This window comes from Cricetulus griseus, chromosome 2 (genome assembly GCF_003668045.3).
Source record: "Cricetulus griseus strain 17A/GY chromosome 2, alternate assembly CriGri-PICRH-1.0, whole genome shotgun sequence".
NCBI classification, from domain to species: Eukaryota; Metazoa; Chordata; class Mammalia; order Rodentia; family Cricetidae; genus Cricetulus; species Cricetulus griseus.
Genome location: NC_048595.1, coordinates 268,208,517 through 268,231,963, shown reverse-complemented (window position 1 = coordinate 268,231,963; position 23,447 = coordinate 268,208,517).

The window sequence follows — 23,447 nt, the reverse complement described above, 5'->3', positions numbered from 1 at the left end:
TTCACTGCAGGTCCTTATTCCCTTCTTCTGATGGCTTTGATGTATACGTGACACAGCTTCTGAAAGAAATCTTTGATCTGGGATCTACTGCACGTCTCTAGAGGTTTTCATCTTCATAGTTTCTTGACTTTATGTTTGCTGAATGGATTTCTTCAGGCTCCAAACCATCCAGACTTGGAACTTCCTGACCTTTATTGATCTGGTTGATGCGATGACTTAATACAATTATGTTTCTTGCCTAAACTTTTGTAGTGTTCTTTTCAGTATTTGAGATTGACTTAGGAAAGGAATTGATCTTTTCAACCCTGCAGGAAGGGATACCTTTTGTGGGGACCTCAAACTTTATATGTCTTAGCTAAAACAGCAAGGTGGCAGACAATAGTAGAACATCTAATTTGGTCTGGCAATGTTGCCTAAGCCTTCTTACGGAAAAGTTGTGGGGTTTGGTAAGACTAATCTTGTGACCTGGCTGCTGGTCTTCAGGCTCTCCATAAGCTCTTCTGAGTTCACCCCAAGAGGGGATAGTTAGTATGACAACATCTAATGCTTTAGTCCTTTTATTTAGGGACTATTGAACATTCCCTGTCTTAGTGTTCTATTCATGTGAAGAGATACCACAATCATGGCAACTCTTATAAAAGAAAGCATTTAATTGAGACTTGCTTACATTTAGAGGTTTAGTCCATTATTATTGTGGCAGAAAGCATGACAGCATGTGGGCAGACATAGTACTAGAGAGGTAGTTGAGAGTTCTACATCTGGATCATTGGGTAGCAGGAAGAGACACTGTGCATGACTTGAGCGTTTGAAACCCCAAAGCCCACCCTCAGTGACATACTTCCCCCAATAGATCACACTTATTCCAACAAAGCCGTACCTCCCAGTCCCTCTCAAGTGGCACCACTCCCTAATGAACAGGTATTCAAATACATGAGCCTATGGGGGCCATTCCTATTCAAACCACCACATTCCCTCAACATATGAAAAGTAGTCTTAAACCTGTCTAGAAGTCATGAGCTCTGACGTCCCCAAACTGATGCCCAAACCCTATAGTGCTTATGTGGAAAATTTAATGCATATATTCCTTTCTTGAAATACAGAATTTTGTCATTTTTACGTGTTTTAATAAAAATTTAAAATTCTACTTTTTTCTTTTAAGACGTTTAAGCCAGAGACTGGAGAGATTGCTCAGTGGCTAAGAGTGGGCAGAGGTTTGAAGTTCAGTTCCCAACACTCATGTCAGATGACTGACCACAGGCTATAGCTTCAGCTCCAGGATATTTATCCTAGTCTGGCATCCCCTAGGCACCTCACTTAGCCACACAGAGACATATATTCACAGTAAAACCATTTTTAAAATCATGGCATAACACTTAATATTGGCTAACTCTAGTAAATGTTTTACTTGGAAACTCTAAAATAGAATTGACTATATCTTTAGGGGAAAAAGCTTTCAAAAATATAACCAGAAAACACTCAGATTTTCATAAAAGGTTGAAGGGAGTATAGCTCAGTGGTAGATTGCTTGCTTCATATGCATACAGGGCCCTGCATTCAATCATCATTATTAAAAATCAAAAATCTAGATAGTATAGAAGTATTATGCATAGAAAGTATTTGTGTGAGACATACATATTTTTATCTCCTGTGGTCCCTGTCAGAGCTGTTGACACTCTACTTGCCACTGCAGAGGCAGAAATCGTAGGACAGAATAAAAACGACTCAGCATTGGGTCTTTAGTTACTCAGACAGTGTTTGAGTGAGCATGCCCTTCTTTGCTTTCCTACTTTTACTACCTTGGAACCATAGCTGATTTTCTCAATATTTAGTAGTGGAAGATAGTTAATATATGGTTGGTTGGTTTTCCAAAATGTGAGTCATATTTTATGTAAACAATTTTATCTCAACAATTGTGTGTAAAAAAATGGGATAGTGGATACATTGGAATTATTCAACTTGAAAAAAAATCTTGAAAAGCATGTCTTAGTCATTGTTCTATTGCTATGAACAGAGACCATGACCAAATCAATTCTTATAAAAGAAAGGATTTAATTGGGGGCTTGCTTGTAGTCTCAGAGATTTAGTCCATTATCATCACAGCAGCAAGCATGGCAATGGAGCAGTAGCTGAGAGCTACATCCTGATCTGCATCCTGAGAACAGGGAAACACGGGGTGGGGCTCAGCATGGGCTTTTGAAACCTCAAAATCCATGCCCAGTGACATACCTCCTCTAACAAAGCCACACCTCTTAACTCTTTCATATAGTGCCACTTTCTGGTGCTAAGCATTCAAATATATAGCCTTTGGGGGCTATTCCCGTTCAAACCACCACAGAGATTTAACGTGTATATACATGTGATACCATTACTACAATTCAGCTAATGGGCACATTATGCTCTTTTATATGTCTCCCTCTTACTCCTATGTGACTGCTTTGTTTTGTCACTGTACACTGAGTTTGCATTGTTAAATTATATAAATGTTATGGTACATGTCTGTTTTTGTCAACTTTGTTTTGTAAGCATAACTTTTAAGATTAATCAACATTGTTGAAAACATCAGTAAACGATTCCTTTAAATTCCCAAGTCATTTTTCACTGTATTGATACATTACAAAGTTTTATCACACTAATTGTTTAAGAAAGTCTATGGGCCGGGTGTTGGTGGTGCACGCCTTTAATCCCAGCACTTGGGAGGCAGAAGAAGGTAGATCTCTGTGAGTTCTAAGCCTGCCTGGTCTACAGAGAGAGTTCCAGGACAGGCTCCAAAGCAATACAGAGAAACCCTGTCTCAAAAACCCCAAAAAACAAACAAACAAACAAAAGTTTATGGAATGGATAGGCATAGAGAAACTCTAGAACCTAGGGAACAGTTTGGAGTTCATTGTTGCAGTCTGGGAAGATGTAGATACAGCTAATTGTCAACCTACTATCCATTCTGTTCTGAAACCTCCTTCCTTACTGAATTCTTCATTTCCTGGATGAGTCCTCCTTGCCTCTCCTCCTGTGCATGGTCAACAGAAAAGGAGCTCTGTCTGATTTGAGGAGGGATCCATAGCCCGTTTTAACAGTGACATATAATGACAGCCTTTTAGGGACCCCTTAGGAAATGTTCTCTCCATTTGAAGAGGAGAAACTTCAAGAGAGGTGGTCTTTATTTCTGCTGTAAGTTGGTTGTCTCCAGGTGACACTTGACATCTTTGTGGCATCATTTTGCCACTGTAAGAGGAGGTAGTATGTGGTCAAAGCTGCTATCCGAGAGCCTGATGCCTTGATGGTTGGTGACTGAGCATCTGATTTCAGACCCTGGGAATGCTTCCTTTCAGACACTTGTTATATGAGGAATAAATATTCCTATTGTTAATGTCAACGTGAGTTGGAATTTTCTAATATTCGTGGCCTGAAACAAGCCATATGAAAGCAAGAAGTAATAAGATTCTGAATTAGACCTGAAACTGCAGGAGAGTGGTGAACAAATATGTGAGACCCAGACACAGATTTACTGAGGTAGAATTGGTAAGATTAGGCAGTTAGCTGAATACCAGTGGCAAGCGGGGGAGGGGGCAATATCTGAGATTCTAGGACTCCTTGGTTCCTTGAAATGAAGGGGTAAAAAAACACAGAAAATGAGGTGAAAGAGATGAGACCGTTTGGTAAAGCAGTTAACTGCTTAGTTAGAATTTGGTTGCTAGTTAGCCAAAATGTATGCATTTGTTTTGAGCATGTGAGAATGTCTACAAAGTTTAGGGTTGGCGTGCTTTAAGAAATGAGACCAGAGACTGGAGGGATACTTCAGTGGGTGAGAGTGATTTGTGAAAAAGCATGAGGTCTTGAGTTTAAATCTCTAGCAACCCTGTAAAGAATGAGGTATGACCATGTATACCTGTAACCCCAGCACTGTGTAGTGTAGGGTGGAGACAGGATGATCACGGGAGCTTACTGGATCCTCTCTTAGCTCCACGTTGGCAACAGATCCTGTCTACAAGGAATACAATATGACAGAGAACGATTGAACAGGATACTGGTGTCCTCTGGCCTCACAAGTATGTGCCTATACAAGACACACAAAAAGAAAAAGGCAGGCAGTAAATGACTTTTTCTGGTGGTATATGGAGGAGTTTTCTCTTACTGTGAATGCTTGCTCCTTACTGTGTCTTCCCCTGTTAATTATTTATGTGCTCATAAGCACAATTAATGCAGTTTAGATTAATAGCAGTAAAGGAGAATGCATAATGTGATAAACGATATTGTGCTTGGGAAATTCCATTGAGGCTTTCACAATACTGATGTTGACAAAGTGTTATGACTTGGTTTTAATTCGCAGCAATGTGCACATGTGAAGTGTGGGGGAGAAGCAGCAGACACTTGAGCTCATATAGCTGCTGCTCCTCCACTTGGTTGTTATTTGGCAAGTGACTTGATTATTGCAAACCTCACTTTGATTACATTTTAAGTAGGTTTCATAAACTGACTCTGCATGGCTTCTGCTTCGCAATCCTCATTCTTGTACACACCCAGATTCTCAAAACTGCCAGTAAGTTGAGTATCAGTTCTTGAATTCCACTTTAGTTTCTCCCCTATCAATCATTGATACCTTTGAAAACCTTGGGGTCTCAGAAAGAAAGAAGCTATTAGTGTGTTGGTTGAGCTTAAAGGTCTAATATTGTGTGTGAAGGGGTGGGGCAGGGTCATTGATTCAAAAGTGTAGGCTCAGCCATACTGTTTTCCCTCTTAATGAGAGAATCCGATGTCAGAGACCTGGAGGCCATCTTTTCAGGCTGTGCAACTAGTATATGGGAAAAATGACCTCCAGGTCCAGTGAACCCCATGGCAGCCAGGAGTCTACAGTAAGAGTTCAGATTCAGCCTACCAGATAGCTCACTAATGGGGTACCAGAATGACTATGTATTTTTAGTTTGTTGCTTGTACTTGTTCCTTCTATGTATAGCTCCCAAAGGAAACTTACTGGGAGGAATTAATTACACCAGAATAGGATTAGAGCCTTCCTTGTACTGTTGACTGATCTCACAATAAGATTACCTAGAACTTTAACATTTGTACAGTCTAATATTTAAAACATATTTATCCAGTGCCTGCCATGTGCCAGACACTAGTTTAGATTGCCACTGATCTTTTCTGTTTTGTTCAAGTAGAGACTTTATTTTAAGAAAGCAAGATGCTAATGTGTTTGGAATATATCTGTATATATTTGGAGTGTGCGTGCGTGCGTGCGTGCGTGCGTGCGTGCGTGCGTGTGTGTGTGTGTGTGTGTGTGTGTGTGTGTGTGTGTGTGTGTGTGTGACCATCCAGAAGTTTGCACTTATTAGATTCTTAATGAGGCTAGTTGTAAGTTCTAGGCATGCCTGTATGCTGTTTATGAGTACAGCATTGTAAGCATCACACTAAGGTAAAGCACTGTGAACCTATCCCTCTGTGACATCAGAGATTAAGAAACCTTAAAAGAAAAGGCTGTACCTGGCTTACTCCCCTTGGCTCTACTTGGGCCCTGTAACCCAACCATCACATCCACACACTGGGTTCTAGTGATCCAGATGCAATAAAATTTCTGCCTTGTTTGTGATGTTCTTGGTCTCAGTGACTGAGTTAGAATTAGTTTGACAATTACTGATTTTGACAGTGTCCCTCGATAATTTTAAATATGTTGGCAAAGTATTTAAAGAAATTAAGACATAAAAAGTAATGAGTTTTCATATTGAATCTTCATACATAACTTTAAGTCTACACACACCACCACCACCGCCACCACCATCTTCCTCCCTGCTTGTATCCTTATACCCCTGGTATTATTCTTCCCATATTCATGTCTCATGGGTTCTATCACTCTCCTCACCCCTTTCCTTAAAACTTTTCCCCACCATAACACACTTTGTACTATCATGACCTACATCCGTACTCATCCCCATATAGTCACACCTAAATTAGAAGCCAGGATCTGAATATGAGAGAGAAAAAGTAATATTTGTCTTTTTTGGCCATTAGGTGATTTGATACAATTTTAATACTCCATTGAGAAATGAGAAAACCCATATCCAGTTTCTTCTCCTCTTTCAGGAAGTAGTCCAAGAAAAAAAATCTATGTACAGTAGATACATTCACATGTTAAAAAAGGGCTGACTTTAATATTTATCTCTTTGATCAGACAGCACACATTATGGGTGGACTTGGACTTGCCTTCAGTGTCACTTACTTTTCTGTCACTGTGATAAAACGCCCTGATCAAGGCAGCTTAAAGAGGGAAGGGTTGATTATGGGGTTATGGTTCCAGAGATATCCTTATCAGGGTGGGGGAATTTGGCAGCAGGCAGCCATGGCTGGAGCAGCAGTTGAAAGCTCACCTCTGGAATCACAAACAAGCAGAGAGTGAACTGGGGATGGTAAGAGGCTCTTAAACCTCAAAGCTCTCTGCCCCCAGTGATGAACTTTCTACAGTGTGTCCACACTTCATAAGCCTCCAAAATAATCTTCATCAGTTGGGGACCAAGTATTCAAATTCCTGAGACTATGAGAGACATTATCACTTAAATTGCCAGTGTTGGTGATGCTGTTTGGAGAGGCTTATGCGGTATGGCCAAGATGGAGGATGTTTGTCTTTGGTGGTGAGAATAAAATGATACATATTCCAGTGTAAAGCTTCATTAGCATGGAAATATTCTAGGTGCATTCTGCTGCAATATTTTATGAGATTTTAAGCTGACTACTGATATTCTAGAACAGTTTCTGAGAAATTGCACAGAAGCAAAGCTGCTAAAAGCTATAGTTGTTTATTTATAGAAGAGCCTAAGTTCCTACAAAGCCTTACATTAGTGGAACAAGCCCTAATTCACTACCCCCTCCCCCGACACACTTATCTCAGCCCTTGCTCCATCTTCCCAGGCACATGACTCTTTGTAGCTCTCCTCAAGACATTTCTACTTCATGTTCTTTGCAAATGCTGTTCTCTTTTGAAGGACTCCCGACCTTCAAATGGCCATCCTCTCCTACGTGTGTTGTTTCCTCCACATGTAGCCTACCCTGGATATGCTACCATCTGATGCATAAAATGAGACATAAATATGAGCTGCATTTTCTAGTGACAAAAATTAAGTTGACTTAAAGGTCAGTAATATTTTGGTTTAGTGCAATGTATCTAAAATAGCATCATTTCAAGGATTTAGTGTAAAACTACATGTGATATTTGTACATGTGCATACACATGCATGTGTTCATTTGCGTTCGTGTGGATGCCAGAAGAGGCCATCACATGTCTTCTTCTACCACCTTACTTTTTGAGACAGGGTCTCTCACTGAATCTGAAGATGTTTTGGCTAATAGTGAGGTCCAGGGATCTCCCTGTCTCCTCTCCCCAGTACTGGGGTTATAGGCATGCATAGCCCTGTTAGTCTTTTGTGTGGATGCAGTGGATTTAAACTCAGGTCTGTGTGCTTGTAGAATATACACTGTTTTCCACTGAACCATTTCCACTGCCCATTATTATAAGGAGATACTTTGCATTATTTTTTTTTACATAGTAAACAAATCTAGCCCATCTCTTTTTGGGCTAGTGATGCAAATTTCTTTTGAATTTATTGATGTGTACAAATGTTTTGCCTGCACGTGTGTGTGTACACCATGTATGTGTCTAGTGCCAGCAGAGGTCAGAAGAGCAAGCACTTCAGATCCCTGGACCTGGTGTTGCAGACTGTTGTGAGCTGCTATGTGGGTCCCCAGGAATCAAACCTGGATCCTCTGCTAGAGCAACAAGTACTCTTAACCACTGACCCATCTCTCCAGCCCCACTAACAGCTTTTTAAATGTTCAAAAGTCACATGTGGCTAGTGGCAACTTTGTGAGACCACATGAACCTAAAACTGCCATCTGCTTCTGCCCCATTCTCCAGTGCATCACTCCCATGACACTAGAGTTTGGTGCTAGTCTGTTTCTGTCTTTACCAAATTCTGCTCGCTGCCACAGAACTCAGTACACTTGTCAATCTTAAATACTTGGTAAAAGGGTAAAAGAGTCACAATACTGACCATCCAGTGTGGCTTTCCCCATTTCTTTGCTCAGACATTTCCAGAAGTAGCCTGTATTATCTGGACCCCACAGATTTGCCAACATAAGGTTGACTCCTAGAGAAATCACTTTCTGGTCCACCTTTGAAGTTACTTCCAAGTTCACATTCCACTTGAACCTTGCAAGAAGAAAACAGTTCAAAGCAACTTTCGGGGATTTGCCTGTCTATCCCCAATTAAACATTACAAAGGTAGGCTGTCCATTGTTAGTAAAATGTTAGCCAATAGTCTGTGGTCAGTTGCAGGCCTGTGGTCAGTTGCAAACTCCCAGGAGGCCTGGTGTTCTGGGAATTTTCCTCCCTTTACTGCTCTGGAGCAGATCCAGGCCTGCTGCTAACCTCTGTGTGACAGTAAACCATGGATGGATTCAGATCTATGTATGCTCATTGTAGAAGGAAATCACAGTTTACAGCATACTTCCAGTGTAGGATTATTGAGAGCAGAACCACAGAGGCCTTTATGCACAGTCATGCAAAGCAATGGGATTGTCCTACTCTCCAAGCTTCTGTCTGAAGTGCAGACAAACCAATGTTATAAGCACAATGGGAAAAGTAAGTGGGCTTCATAAACAATTCTTCATCTTTCTAAACTTAGAGAGGTTTGCAGAAAATTTTCTAGAATCTTGTTTGGTGTTCAATGGCACTTGTATATGACCCATGGTGAATAGAATAGGGAGAAGGTGACCTGACTCACCCTACCCTTCCTTACTGCCTCTTCTTCCTCCTTTTCTGCTTATCTCTGAATTATATACCACATTTAATGCTAGTGTATTTTCAATTTAGACTTCATTCATTCATTAAAAGATATGCCTTTGAGCACTATTTGTAATAGCCAGAAACTGGAAGCAGCCTAGATGCCCCTCAACTGAAGAATGGATAGAGAAATTGTGGTACATTTACACAATGGAGAACTACTCAGCAGAAAAAAACAATGGAATCTTGAAATTTGCAGGAAAATGGATGGAACTCAAAGAAACCATTCTGAGCGAGGTAACCCAATCACAAAAAGACAAACATGATATGTACTCACTCATATGTGGATTTTAGACATAGAGTAAGGGATTACCAGCCTACAATCCACATTGCCAGAGAAACTAGTAAACAAGGAGGACCCTAAAAGAGACAAACTTTGTTCCCTGGAGAAGGGGAAAGGGTCACCATCCCCTGAGCAAATTGAGAACATGGGAAGAGCGGGGAGGGAGCTACAAGAATGAGAAGGGAAGAAAAGGAAGAATGCAGAGGTCATGAGGGAGCAGAAAGGTTGAGTCAGGTGTAGATTAGAAGAAAGGATATGTGATAGGTAGGGCTTTAGTTGGGGGAGTGGTAGGGGAGGAAGGGAGGGAGAAGGGAACTGGGATTGTCATGTAATTTAATCTTGTTTGTAATTCAAATTAAAAAATTTTAAAAAAAGATATGCCTTTGTATTCCTCCTATATGTAAGAATTGGAGGCAAGAACAGAAGAAACCCTTTGAGGGGCTTCCATTTCTGCATGTGGTATATCCACTGAACAACAGTTTAATCATTCAGTTAGTCTTACTGAGTGCCTTGAAAAAGAACCGGTAATGTCACAAGATTGAACTGAGCCCTTTCTGCTAAATTCTGCAGGAAAGAGAGGCTTTAGGGGGTGAGGGGAGTCAGGGATAGTTTTAGACAGTGGGACAAGCAAATATCAACCTACTGAGGTAGGAAGTGATCTAGCATAATCAAGAGACTTAAGGAATAGTGGCCCAGGCTGTACCCCAGGGCACTTCCAGGTGAAGAATAATGAGATAGAGCCCATTTTCTGCTTTTCTCATCAAAAGAGCGGAGAATTTGTGGCCTGAATGTTCTGTCTTCATTTACCTGATAACTTGAAGTTTAGCTACTACTTGGTACGACAAGCACTTCAAAGTTTTGGCTTTCCCATGCTTAATGGTACACCATTACCCTTCACTTCTATCTGGAAGTTCCCTCAGCCAAGTCATCTGCTTGCAATAGCAGGCTGTGGGCACTAGGGGGCAAGGAAACATTCTCCTCCATTTCTTTTGGTAAACTACCAAACGGTGAAAAAAAAAGTACACTGACTTTGACCTTCACATTGAACAAGGAATTAGCAAATGAAATCATACCATGTAGGGAGGGCATTGCCTTTCTAATCTTATTCAAACATTACAAAAAAGAAACAAACATACCTTTTAGTGAGTTTATCGGTACAATTTAATTTATTCTCAATTAAAGTAGTGCCACTGACCTGTCTCGGTGAAGCTGTAGTAGTCTCACGATGATGCTTTAGAAATAGCAACAAAAAATATTTTCAGGGACTTTTCAAAATCTTTAAATTTGGTCCCAGGGACCAGAAAAGGGTCTTCAGCATCTTTCCAAGATTGCTTCCATACAGGAAAGAGGGCTGGGAGCGGCAGAACCAAAGAGAGACGTCAGGGTCTTAAATATGTGATTGGTAGGCCAGTGCCATATGAGTTGATAAGCTATTCATAGGAAGACAGTGTGACTTCCGCTTAAAGTTTGGTGTCACCAGGTTTTTGCTGAACTTCTGGAAGCTGTGTTTCCAACACATGATAAATAATGACACCTCTAGGGGAAACAGAAAAATAGAGAAGGCTACTCATTACTACAAATTGGCCATGGGCTGGGTGGTGTAAACCTCACTCTGATCACATTATAGTGATTGCTGCAGATGGTAGCCCATGCCAGTCACGAGTAAAATCAAATAATTAGCAGATGTCAGCAGTGCCAGTCTGTTGATGTTTAAAAATGGAACGAGTGAATCAGCAAACTATTTAGGAAAGTAAGGCTGTGCCAATCATTCTGTCATTAGGAGCCTTGTGTGGACAATATGGCCTATGTGTCATCAGGGTACTTCAACATGACCGTGAGAAAGAAAATGGAGGCCTACATTTCTATCATAACTATGAGAACCAGCCATATTTATAAATACCACACTATGCAGATATCTTTAAAGTCTTACGCAGTATTTAAAACTAATGACTAAGGCAATGTCTCACAGTTATTATTGTCTTCATCACTGTCATCATTAAAAGCAAGAGACACAGTTTAAAGTGAGACACGAGCTCTCTTTAGACACATTGATGACGGAATATGAATATGCATGGACATAAGAAGCACATAATAAGAAAATAGGCATTAAGTGACTACAGAAAATTCTAGCAAGCACACGGAGATAAGAAAGGAGAGTGCAACTTATAGAGGTCTAATAGAGCAACAACAGGACTAATGCAGGGGGAAGGGCATTTCTAAGCATCACTGCCTTTGCACTTCGTAGCAATCCTGTGCTGTTGGACCTCCTATTATCCCCATCTTCTAATAGACTTGGGAGTGGGGTAAAGTGATACCAGACACGAAAACAAGTCTGTCCATACTGTCCATTCATTCTGACCACTCTGTACCTGCCCAGGCTTCTGTCAGCACCCTGCATGTCCTTTGGTGTATTTGCTGCTTGTATGGAAGGTGAACACAGTGCATGTCTGTAATAACAGCTCATCCACTGGATGAGGATTAGGATTTCTCTTCTAACAGCACACAAGTAAGCTCTCGTTGAGGCCAGTTCTGCACTCGGTTGTAATTCCAAGTAATTACTCCTACCAAGTCCTTACCATGTACTGTGAATTGTGTAAACTGCTCACATACAATGACTACATGGGTTTGGATGTTATTCCCGTTTCACATTCAAAGAAGCTGAGGCTTAAGCGACTTTTAAATAGTAACTTATCTAGGAAGCAATTAAACAAGCCCCTGAACCTGGTCTGTCTGCACCCAAAGGGCTACTAGATATTCCCACAATGCTGTGCTGCTCAGTCACTCTCCTAAAAGCAAAGGTATTTCATTCAAGGTGGACTTTACTACCATCTGTCCACAGATGCAATAACTAAGACTAAAAGTCATTTCATATCCCCCCATAGCTACGCAGATGGCAGATGAGTCAGCCTGCAATGAAGAGGTCTTTGTCATTTTCCAATGGAGTTACCATCTCTAGGAGGTCTCACAGTGTGTGGATTGATGACAAACGTAACTATGGCAAGTTGATGAAATGGTTAGACGTCCCCCAGTACTGCATATGCTCCTGGTAGTACAACAATGGATTCTATCAGTCATTTTACGCTATCCCATCACAAAAGTGGATGCTCAATTGTGTGAACTTTTCCCAGGAGTGATGTGAATGAACCATACTTGCCCCAAATAGAGCACCAAGAACAGACCAAGGAAATGGCTCCACTAGTCTAACTTAGTGAAGTAATGGATTTGGTTGAACTTAATTGTAGGAGCATGGAGGAGTGGTTACTTACAGGAGTGGAGCATGGTAACTTATGAATGACTGACTATACTGAAGAAAAGTCTTCCTTCAAGCAACTATATAAATCCCCTGATAGGAACAGGGCCTCTTTACCCTCCACAATGGAACTTTAATGATCCCAATCTTGTGTAGTTCTCCTGTAGTAATTACAGCTTCTGGGAGTCCAAGAAGACAATGGCCATGTCATGTCCATAGGACAACATTCCACAACATTAGTAAATAGGGACTGGCACAGAGGAACCAACATAGCAAATTTTGCGTTCTCATCTAATGTTGTTTTGCACATAAAATTCTCAACTGGAATGGGAATGTAAAGGTGACTTGTTTCACTCATTTCAGTAAGGGGAAATAAGGGCAGAGACCTCTACAGTTGTAGAATTTCTGAGCTGCAATTGGGATTTGAGTAGGGGCGGGCTGATTCTCAGGTGGGTGGCTTTTCCACAACAAGCGATTTCCTCCCCTGGGTGCAATTTAGAAGTAAAGCACAAACTACCTTCAGTGAATGTCGGTGACCTGATTAGATAATCAAGTTTTGATTCTTTATTTTGTTTATTTATTTATTGGTTTTTAGAGACAGGGGTTTCTCTGTGTAGTCCTGGAACTTGCTCTGTGGACCAGGCTGGCCTTGTACTCAGAGATCTACCTGCTTCTGCCTCCTGAGTGCTGGGATTAAAGACATGTGTTACCACGTCTGGCATTGTTTTGATTTTCCTTTAAATCTACATTTTTTAATAAGGTCACTTTCCTATTAAACAGATCCTAGGAGCATGGAGTCAAACACATTTCAGGGGTGTCTAATTTGGAGTGTGCATGCTTCATAGATAATTAGCAGGCTGTTAGCAGGGAAGGAGGTGGAATAATGGAGAAGGTGGGAGTGCCAGAAATGTGGGCTGCCCACTCTCACTCCTACCTCTACGTATTCTGGAAAACCAGTAGGTATTTCCCCTTTGCTCAGCTCACTAAGTGATTTCGTTTTCTTCTCTTCCTTACCCTGCTAAGTAATCTTAAAGAGACGTTGATAGGCAGCTTGCTTCAGGCTTCCCACACAGCTATGTAGAACTCCCACCCATTCCTAAAATTTGCCTTGTATTTGATATTCCTTATTTTTCCACTGTAGTCTCATATTTAGATACCTGGCAATTCTTAAAGGACGGGGTCTCTGTCCTTTCTATTGTATTTGACCTAACACTATGTCAATTAAAAGCACCATGACGGGAAAATAGCATGACACTGGCCCACAAAGACAGTATAAGAATCAAAACGTACTGTATTCAGTTTTTAAGTGCAAATAAAAATGTGGCAAAGGAATGGATGCCATATCTTTTCCTACCTCTAAAATGAAACGTCTGTGAACTTCATCCTGTAACTCAGTGGAATCTACTGTAATGGAGCCTGGGGCTGGTCCACGTTACAGGCAGCAATGCTCTTTGGACCTGAAGTGCTCACCCTGCAGCTGTTGGGGAACTCCCTGGATATGAGCCAACTGGTATTTTTTGCTGATGCTGTCAGTGCCACGAGTTGTTGCAAGTGCTTCCCTTGCATTCTTCCCTGCACTTTTAAAAATTGACTTGATATTTTTTTTGTCTACCCCCATTGTCCTTGCCCCATTTCCTCCCCCACTCCACAAGTCTTGCTGACATTCAGATGGCAGGCTTGGCAAGCTACCTATGGAGAATTGCCTCTGGCACTGAGCTTAGACATTGAAAGTTAGACTTGGAATTTGGGGATCCTGATTTTTGTTCCGATATTTCCCAATAGCCTTCACTTGAGTAGAGACAGATGGCTTTTGACTAGCCCTGGGAGCAGAAGTTGCCTGATTATGCATTTTGAGGATTGAGTCCTGAGCTGGCTGTTGGGTCTGATTTTGTTCTCAGAGGTCTCCTAATGACCATGGCCTGGAGGGCTCAGTTTCAAGAATAAGTCATGAAGGAATGGCTCCAAATTCCCAGTCTCAGAGGAGCATGGTCAAAGGTACATGTGTGTATGGGGTGGGGTAGGGGAACAGAGCAGAGTCCTTTCATGGCAGTTGATGCAATGCTAATTGCCTTGGAGGTAGACATTCTCTTTCTGAATTTCAGAGCTTCAGGCCTGCAAGGTTGTGTTCTGGCTGCTGACAGCCTCGCCAAAGCTCATACCACAGGGAAATGGTAGAATTCGGCATGAGTGCCAGGGCTGGGTGCTACTCACAGCAGCATTCTGTCTCACTGATTTAAAATAAAAAAGATAAATGTGCTAGGGGAAGCCTGTGACCTGAACACTCAGAAAGCTAACAGGACCCCGAGTCTAATGCCAGCCTGGACAACGTAATAAGTCCCTGTGTGGAGACAACAAGAGCTGGAGATGCAGCTCACTGGTAGGACACCTAAGTTCTGGCTCTTGAGACTTATACCCAAAGTCCAGTATTAATGCCTAGCAGATATATCTTGGCATGACAATTCTTATATTTTAATGTGGCTAGGTTTTTCCTCCTCAGATTATTGGCTCTTTGTAAGTCTAATGTTCTCATTCTTGCTAATCAATAAGAACTCTAACGATAAAGTGACAAATAATATCACAATGAGGTACTTTTAGTGACATGTTTTTAGTCCTGACCCACCATAATACTTTCTTCAAATTCCCCAACTTTGTTAAATTAGTGAGCCAGTGCCTGGACATCATGAAAAGATACACTGTGTAAATAGTAATACCCCATCTTTATCCCATTTTATACATCCAAAATGATATTATTAAGCAAGTAGTCTCCCATGCCTATTTCCATGTTTATACAAGTCTGTTCAAACATCTCTGTGTGTGTGTGTGTGTGTGTGTACACATGAGCACACGCATGTATGAGTGCATGTACACACACACACACACACACACACACACACACACACACACACCTGCCCAGAGAATATTATCCTTTATTTTTTAAAGAAATAATAACATTAACTTCTGTAGAGAATACTCTGTAGCCTTGTTGGTTTTTCTTTTATTTTTATTTAACTATATATGAAGATACCTTCCTGAATCAGTATAAGCCTACTCATTCTTTCCACTGGTCACATAAGTATATCATAACTGACCCAGTCATCCCCATATCAGTAGATAGTCCAGTCCCCACTAACTTTAGCTTCCCATTTATCTATGTGTAGCCTGGTTGCTTAGGTATCCTTTTGTACTTCTACAACTAGAGATGGGTCATGTCCAAATTAACATCATCTGCCACCTGAGCCCATTCCTTCAAAAGTCTAGGGAATTGTTTCTATAATTCAAAATTAATATATCCCATCATTCCCTCATATCCCATTATTAAGGCTAGAGTATGTCTTTTCTGAGTACTGCTGCCTCTAGGATAATGCTTGGTCTACTGAGAATATGTAATTTTTACTTGGTAACAGAATTCGTAATTTGACCAGGTAACTCAAAAGACTCTTAAGTATTTTGTGATGGTTCCAAATACACACTTTGTCATGTACAGTTTCTACCCTCGATTTACTGCAACAAGAAAAGTCAAGGCTGTCCTGTTTACTTCACCTTTTTGAAGTTGTTAATCTGTCATAGTGTAAGCTCCATAAGGCTGGAGTTGAGTGAGGCAAAGTGTGCCTCCATAGATACCAGCTGGATTAGTAAAATTGGACTTTTAAATTTCATGCTTTACTTCTCTCCAGTCAGAAGAGAGTTAGGTTCTAACTTATACTGTAGTTTTCCTTTTCCAAATTACATCAGGTGACTTGGACAGTGTTTGACTCCAGGGCCTAATTAACTCCCAGAAGTCTACCTCTGGGAACTGACAGCGATGAGCCAACAGCAGAGACTCAGACTCACACACAAGCTAGGAATAGAACTTCCAGGACAACCTAGACAGGGAATATCACCTAAAGCCAAAGCTCTCAAAGTGCTCTATATCAAGATTTCAAAAATCCATGCCTTGGTTGGCTAAACACATCACAATACAGTAGAAGCTACTCAGCCATAAGAACTGATGATGAAGAGAAACATTGGAGAATGAGTTGACCTGGGGGGCAAGACAGGCTGTGAATCCACAAAGAATGTCAACTTGTATATGCACACACACACACACATACACACACACACACACACACACACACACACACACATATATATACATATACATACATATACATACATATATATATATATATATATATATATATATATAGTAGTGTTTCTAGAGGAATTGACTACATCTGTGGGCATTTTTATTTTAATTAGCTAATTCATTCATTCATCTATTTTGGCATTGACCTATAATGCTTAACAGCCACTCCACCACTGAGCAGCTTCCTCAGCCACTTGATCATGAACAGTACACTTTATATTCTTTTTGCTTCTTATTTTTCTATCTGATATATTTGGGGTGGGGTGGGGCAAAGCACAGCAGCTCAGCAGGTAGGAGTACCTGACACACAAGCCTACAAGCCAGGTGACCAAGTTCAATCTCTGAGACCCACAGTGGACAGAGAACTGACTCCTAAAAGTTGTCCTATATTCTATACACACAGACACAAACACACACACACACACACACACACACACACACACACACACACATGCACACATATATACACACACATATACACATATACACACTTGCACACACATACATACATGTGAACACACACAGAGGGAGGGAGAGAGAAAGAGGGAAGGAGAGAGAGAGAGAGAGAGAGAGAGAGAGAGAGAGAGAGAGAGAGAGAGAGATTATAAATTTCTGGGACTAACCATAGCAGTTAATGAAAACATTTTTTTTATAATTTTACAATATTCCACTTAAAACATTTTTTTGGAAAAAGAAGATAATACATGTTCCCCAAACCAGAGCAATAGCAAGCAAAGCCTCTCATTCCAAACTAATTGGGAAAATAAGTCCCCTACCATCCCTGTTTGTTAAAGAGTTGATAATTGTGATTACCTGACTGTTAAGTGGACAAGTTCTATTTCTGACCATTGTAAAGAAGTCTGTCTCGTGAAATGGACAGGTTTTATGGAGAAGACTCTTCCTTTGCTTGGTTATCTCTGGTTGGAGCAGAGCAGCTGTGGATTGTGTAAAGTTTGATTAGAGACAGACAACGTTCCCTGAAAGCATAGATCCTTTAACCAGGGTAAGCAAACCTTCCTCTTCTAAATGCCTTTCCTAGGACCCCAGACTTTCATTTGTCAGACTGCCTCTTGCTCCATAGCACCCACTGTTTGCAAATGTGACTAAACCATCACTCTTCAAGCTCCTGATCATCATAACCCCAGAAAGATTACATTCTGGAAAATTCTGTATGTTGTAAAGTATCAGACAGGCCCCAAAAGGTGACACTCACTGGGAAATAACAAGAATGGAGCAAGTAAGTAACTGTGGGCATTTGTAGCTCGTGCTTAAGTACCATGTGCTATTAGTTGCTTGAGGGAAACCCATGACCTTCATATGATTTTGGCACATGGTTAAAGTCTAGTCTTGGCACATAAAATTTCCCCAACCAGTATGTGTTAGATGAATAAATTTGCAGTATAGATATCCTGTTACAGGATCCCACTGCAAATACATACTCCTTGTCAGTCTCCTCTGGCCTACTTATTTCATACAGATTAGCGGCATGAAATCAAGCCATCATCGCTTCAGGCAATTATGATGAAGTTCTAAAGATAGGTCTCATTTCTTATCTCTTGAAAGATGCCTAGGAATCTTTAATCTCTTAAATTCTTATTTCCTTAATTCTTTTAATAGATTAAAAACAAACCCCAAAGTCAACATGAAACACACATAGAGAAACTTGCAGTTAAACAATCTGCTAACCGCATAATTCTTGTAAAAAAGGTGCACACACGGGGATGGGGGCAGAGAGAAAGCCATTAACCGGCATCTAGACAAGAACAGCAAAACTCTGGAGTGCAATAACCTGCCATTTTATTGGGAGGGTTTTATGATGTCTGTGCTCCCGAAAATAATCCTCTTTGGCCTCCTTCTCTTCCTTCTCAGTATTTTAAGTGAGTAAAGCAGTGCCCAGAGAAGGAGCTAAAAGGGGAGAAGTAGAAGAAATCTGACTGTTATTAAACACCTATTGTGTGCCAGGCATTTTCTGCCAAGTAGATATTAACCCCACTTTGTGAATCAGGTGATGTAGTCAGCAAGAGTAAGGGGCTCCATGAATTGGTAAGCCAATGGATGCCTGTGCTTGGTCAGCACCCAGGCCATTCTGTCTTAAAAGTCTGAAGGTCTGTGCTGAGTCTGTCAGTAGTGCAGAAATAGAAACAGTCTGGACAGTTTTCTCCTCGGAAGACTTGGTGACTTGGAAGGCAAAGTTAATCATCACTTAACCCATGGAACAGTCTTTCTCTGGCCTCCACCTACTTGGCTGTGGCCTCTGGTTTTTGAGCAAGTGAACCCTGGAGCTTAAGCAATACAAGGGCTGTGCTGTCTGAGGCTGGCCCAGCTGACTCAACCCATGTCTGGGTCAGTGTCCTTATTTAATTCTTCCTCTTCTTAGTTTCAGGTCCCAACTCCACTGTCTGTGTCCTTTGCACGAAGGACAGATGGCCTTCCACGCTTGCACAGTCCACAGCATTTATAGCAAGTCAGCGAGTGGTGTACAGCACATTTTTTTATTGCTTCAGAGGTCTGTGGGAACTTGAATTCTGTACATGAAGGTGCAAGGTCTTTCTGGCAAGAGCTGGAAAAGCTCCCGACATTTCCTTTAGCCTGCTTTCCTTTTTACTTGTGTTCCTTACCAGTGTTCCAGATTTAAATAGCATGTTTGTTTTTCATTTAAGCTGCACAATAGTTAACATTGTTCCTATTGTATAAAATTAATTTTAATGAGGTGATGATGTCAGTAGTACATTAGAACTATTCATTTATGGCTTTCCTTTTGCAAATGTTTTAGCCACTTTAACTTATCTATGTGTTCTGGGAGCCCAAAAGGTGCCATTGATAGATTCATTTCGTATCTATAAAAACTGTCTGTCTTTTTTTGTTTTTTCTTTTTTTTTTTTTTCAAAACTCGGGTCTCAGTATGTAGCCCCGGCTGTCCTGGAATTCATTATGTGAGTTCAGGCTGGTCCTGAACTCACAGAAATCCACCTGTCTCTGCTTCCCAAGTGCTAAGATTTAAAGGTGGGCCACTGTGCCACTATGCTTGCCAAAATCAATCTTTTCAATCTTCATTTTCAGGTATCACAGAAAATGGCAATGAAAGCTATGGAGTGATTGGCCCATTTACTGTCATCTTCCTAACCTTCATCCAGATCAACTGTCTGCCTTGGAACCTGTCCTTTCAGGTGAATAGAGCTGAGACTGATATTTTCCTATCATATCCATAGTCAGCTGTATACAAAATTGATATTGTATAACACATGCTATTATGTCTCTTAATAAAATCAGGTACTTTTCTCATTAATAAATGCTTTCCTGAAGCATAATTTTTGTACATTATATACCATTCCTTTCTGAGATGTAGCATGTCTTATTTAGTATTCCCCCTGTAGTTGGAAGTTCAAATTGTTTGCAGTTTGTCCGTACTATAAAAAAAGTGTTAAATGTACCTCCATGCATGAATTTTTAGATGGAGTCACTCTGGTTATAAATTTCTATGACTAAAAGGTTATAGAGTAAAATTTCTGAATATTTTAAGGGATTTTGGTACATTTTGGAAAAGTGTGGTTGTGTTTGCTTTCTACAACCATTCATTCCTGTCCCTCCTGGCTTGTTGTGTGTGGTTGGGACTAGCCTTCCATCCCAGCTCATGATTTGTCCTTCATCAGGAGCAAGGAACACGCTGTGTCCATCTTCACTCTGCTCATCAGCCCCTGCATCAGCCTCACACTCAGCTTGACTGGAGTTGTGATGAAAACATGGCTTATACTGAGCATGCTGAATATCTGTCTGTACTGGAAGTCAGATGATTGCAGATGTGTCAAATCAACCAGGGACAGCTGTTCATTAAACTTAACACCATGCTAGGGAGATGCTTCATAGATAAGGTTTCACATATGATAATTTTCTCTCTTGTATGTAGAGTTAATGTCATGCTTATCTCATGCAAAACTGATGAAATAAGGCATATATGGAGATAGATTTTTTATGTATTCATTGGAAATAGTTTTGAACTTGTTTGTATATTTAAAATGAACAAGTACATTGACCTTATATTTCATCTACCACTTGGGATGCCTGTACATTTAAATATAACACCAATTTGTTTCTTTATTCTAGATTTTTGTGTCTTCTTTATTTCTTGCCCAGGTCAAGATATTCAGATGTTATCTGTGCTGATAATATAGAAGCAAGTGTTGCAGATATCAGATTGTTATAATAACAGGACTCTGACATTGCACTAAGAAAACACGTCATTCCATTTGTTGTATACACAATGTCCTGAACAGTTATTATGAGTAATTAATTTTTCCTTGCTGACATAGGAAATTTTATTGGCTCTTTGAAAACTAGTTTCAACTAGCTTGTAGACTGACCACACAGAACAAGGCAAGTGGAAATAAAAAGTCAAGTCACTAATCCTTAAAGGTCAGTTTTTGTTTGTTTGTTTGTTTGTTTGTTTAAAGTCATCTCAGTGTAGTTAAATCATTGCCTCGCTTCCTGAAGAGGTAACATTACTGTATATGAGAATTTTATTCACATAAACATTCAATTTTATCATTCTATATTTGCTACTGCCTGCTCATGCATTGCAATGATTGCTACTAGTAATCCTTTGTGGAGCTTTGTATTATAGGCCTAGCTGGGAACTTGCTCACTTTCAGAGCTACTCACTGTGATATAGTGGTTGGAGTCCAACTGTAAGCTCGTATATGCCTCGGTTCAGAGCACTGAAGCCTGCAATAGCATTTGCAGTGTGCAAACTGAATTGAAGTTTCATGATGGTAAGTACTTCAATTTTTCAATTATTTCCCCACTCTACATTTGTGATTTAGTCTCACAATAGTTTGTAGGACTCGTGACAGTCCTACAAACCTTTGCACATTAGTCTAGAGAGGCTATGTCTTTTATTCCAGATCACATGGCTATAGCTCAAGTGGAGATGTTTGAGCTCACTTTTATTTTGTTTTATTTGTACCTTAGACCTATATCCTTATGATAGATCTATATCCTTTCCTCTGAAAGATACTCCTGTCTTTTCATGCATCTGTTTATTCTGTTGTTAGACAGGCCCAATGAAAGAAGCCTCAGGGAAAGGAAGGAATGGTGAAGTTAGCCAATTCAGGGCTTCTGGAATTATCCTTGCTGAGAATTATCAACCTTTGTCAGTACAACTTACTCCCCACCTCTCCACCCACCCTTGAAGAAGTAAAGCCTACAGACATGCAAACATTCTCTTCATTCCACATGGTTTTTTGTTTTAGCTACTCCTGAGATAGAATGAATAGAAAAATTGAGAGGAAATGCAGAGATTAAAGGTAGCATTTCCTCTGGATTTTAATCATCACTTGTGTGATCCTTACCAGTGTGACACAGATAATGGTAACAAGGACCCTGGAGGAAACTGATCTGCTTTTAAGTCCAGACACCCTAAAACTCAGCTGGGGGAAGAGAGTGATGTTGGGGACAATGATGTGGCCCGAGAGGCTGAACAGAAGACTTGCTTACTTAAGCTACTGATGTGCCTTGAAATTCTGAGCAAATGGCTCATTTTTATATGCTTTTAAATTGTTTGCTTAAGAATGTCAAAGACAATAAGTTAAATATTTAATTTTAGTCATAAAGTCTTTGTGGCTACTTGTTTTCAGCAAAGGATGTTTCAGATAAATAATGTTTCCCAGAGAAGGTGTATGGGTTGTGGCATCTACCTTTCAAATTTCCCCAAGATAATAATGCTCATTGCATGTAATCCCCCTTTGAGGTCATTACTATTATAGTACCTGATTTTCAGATGAAGAAATCGAGGCTCAACTTGTTCGCTAACAGTGAAATAATAAAGTCAGGACTCAGATCTCTGGGGATTGCAGCCAACATCCAGCTACTTAAATGCCAACTGTTCAACACAGCCACAGCGAGTGCTAAGCAAGTGGCTAGGAAGTCCATTGTTCACTGAACAAGGTCATAGAAACAGAAAGGGCTGCCACTGAGGTGTTATAAAATGGCCGGTCTTCAGCAATGTTCCAGTGACATCACGAAACTAAGGAAAAAAAGGAAATCGCCTAAGGTCAGGCCCATGGCTTTGTGAAGTTCTTCACATTTGAGATTTGAGGGCCCTTGCAGAGCCTCATCTCCTCTAGTGCTGGGCAGAGCATGCCAAAGTTTCCTCATGGAAAATTACTTCAGGTTTCATGAAGAGTTTCCATTGTTAGAGGGGATGGCTTATTCATCATTCTCTCCTGAGTCTGTGCTTAGGGCTTTGAAGTGACCTTGACTTTGGCATATGCAGAGTGAGGTGGCAAACACTACTTAGCACAGCTGCAGGGATCTCTTCTACACACAAATGCTTCCTCACTGCAGCAGCAGGGCAGGGACCTCTCCCACACATTTAGCTGCCACTGTAAGCATACCCACACAGAGCTCTAGTGCTTTTCTGTTGAAGAGTGTCAAAATCCAGTGGTCTTAGTTGGTCCACCTCTGCATGAAGCTTTGAGTCTCCCAAGGCAAGATGGTTTCTTTTTACACTAACAGTGAGACTGTACTTGGACCATGTCCATCTGCCAGACACTTTACCATATTTATGGAATACATTTTCCCCTTGTGTGCTCCTTTCAATTGCCCAGGCTGGAAGAGCAATGTTGTAGACTATTGCTTGGAAGTGATTGATTGACTGCAGGTATATTTTATCCACCAGTGGCTTCCTCACCCTAGTCATTGCCTTTTCTGATACCGTTAAAGGGCTGACAGTCCTTAATACTAAAATGTTGGAGTCTTGACCCATTGGCTTGAATCTTTGGGATTCTTCCTAGTGAGACTGTTTAAGCCAAGTTAGCTATTGGCTTCCCTCAGTGAGCTGGGTTTGCTAAGAAAGATCAGAGTGAGGGGGGGGGGAGCATGAGTGACAGGAAAGGCTTCCTCTTGGAAGAACTGGGATGGAGGCTGGCCAGAAATGTCTAGAAGGGAGAATGTTCAAACTGAGTGCAAG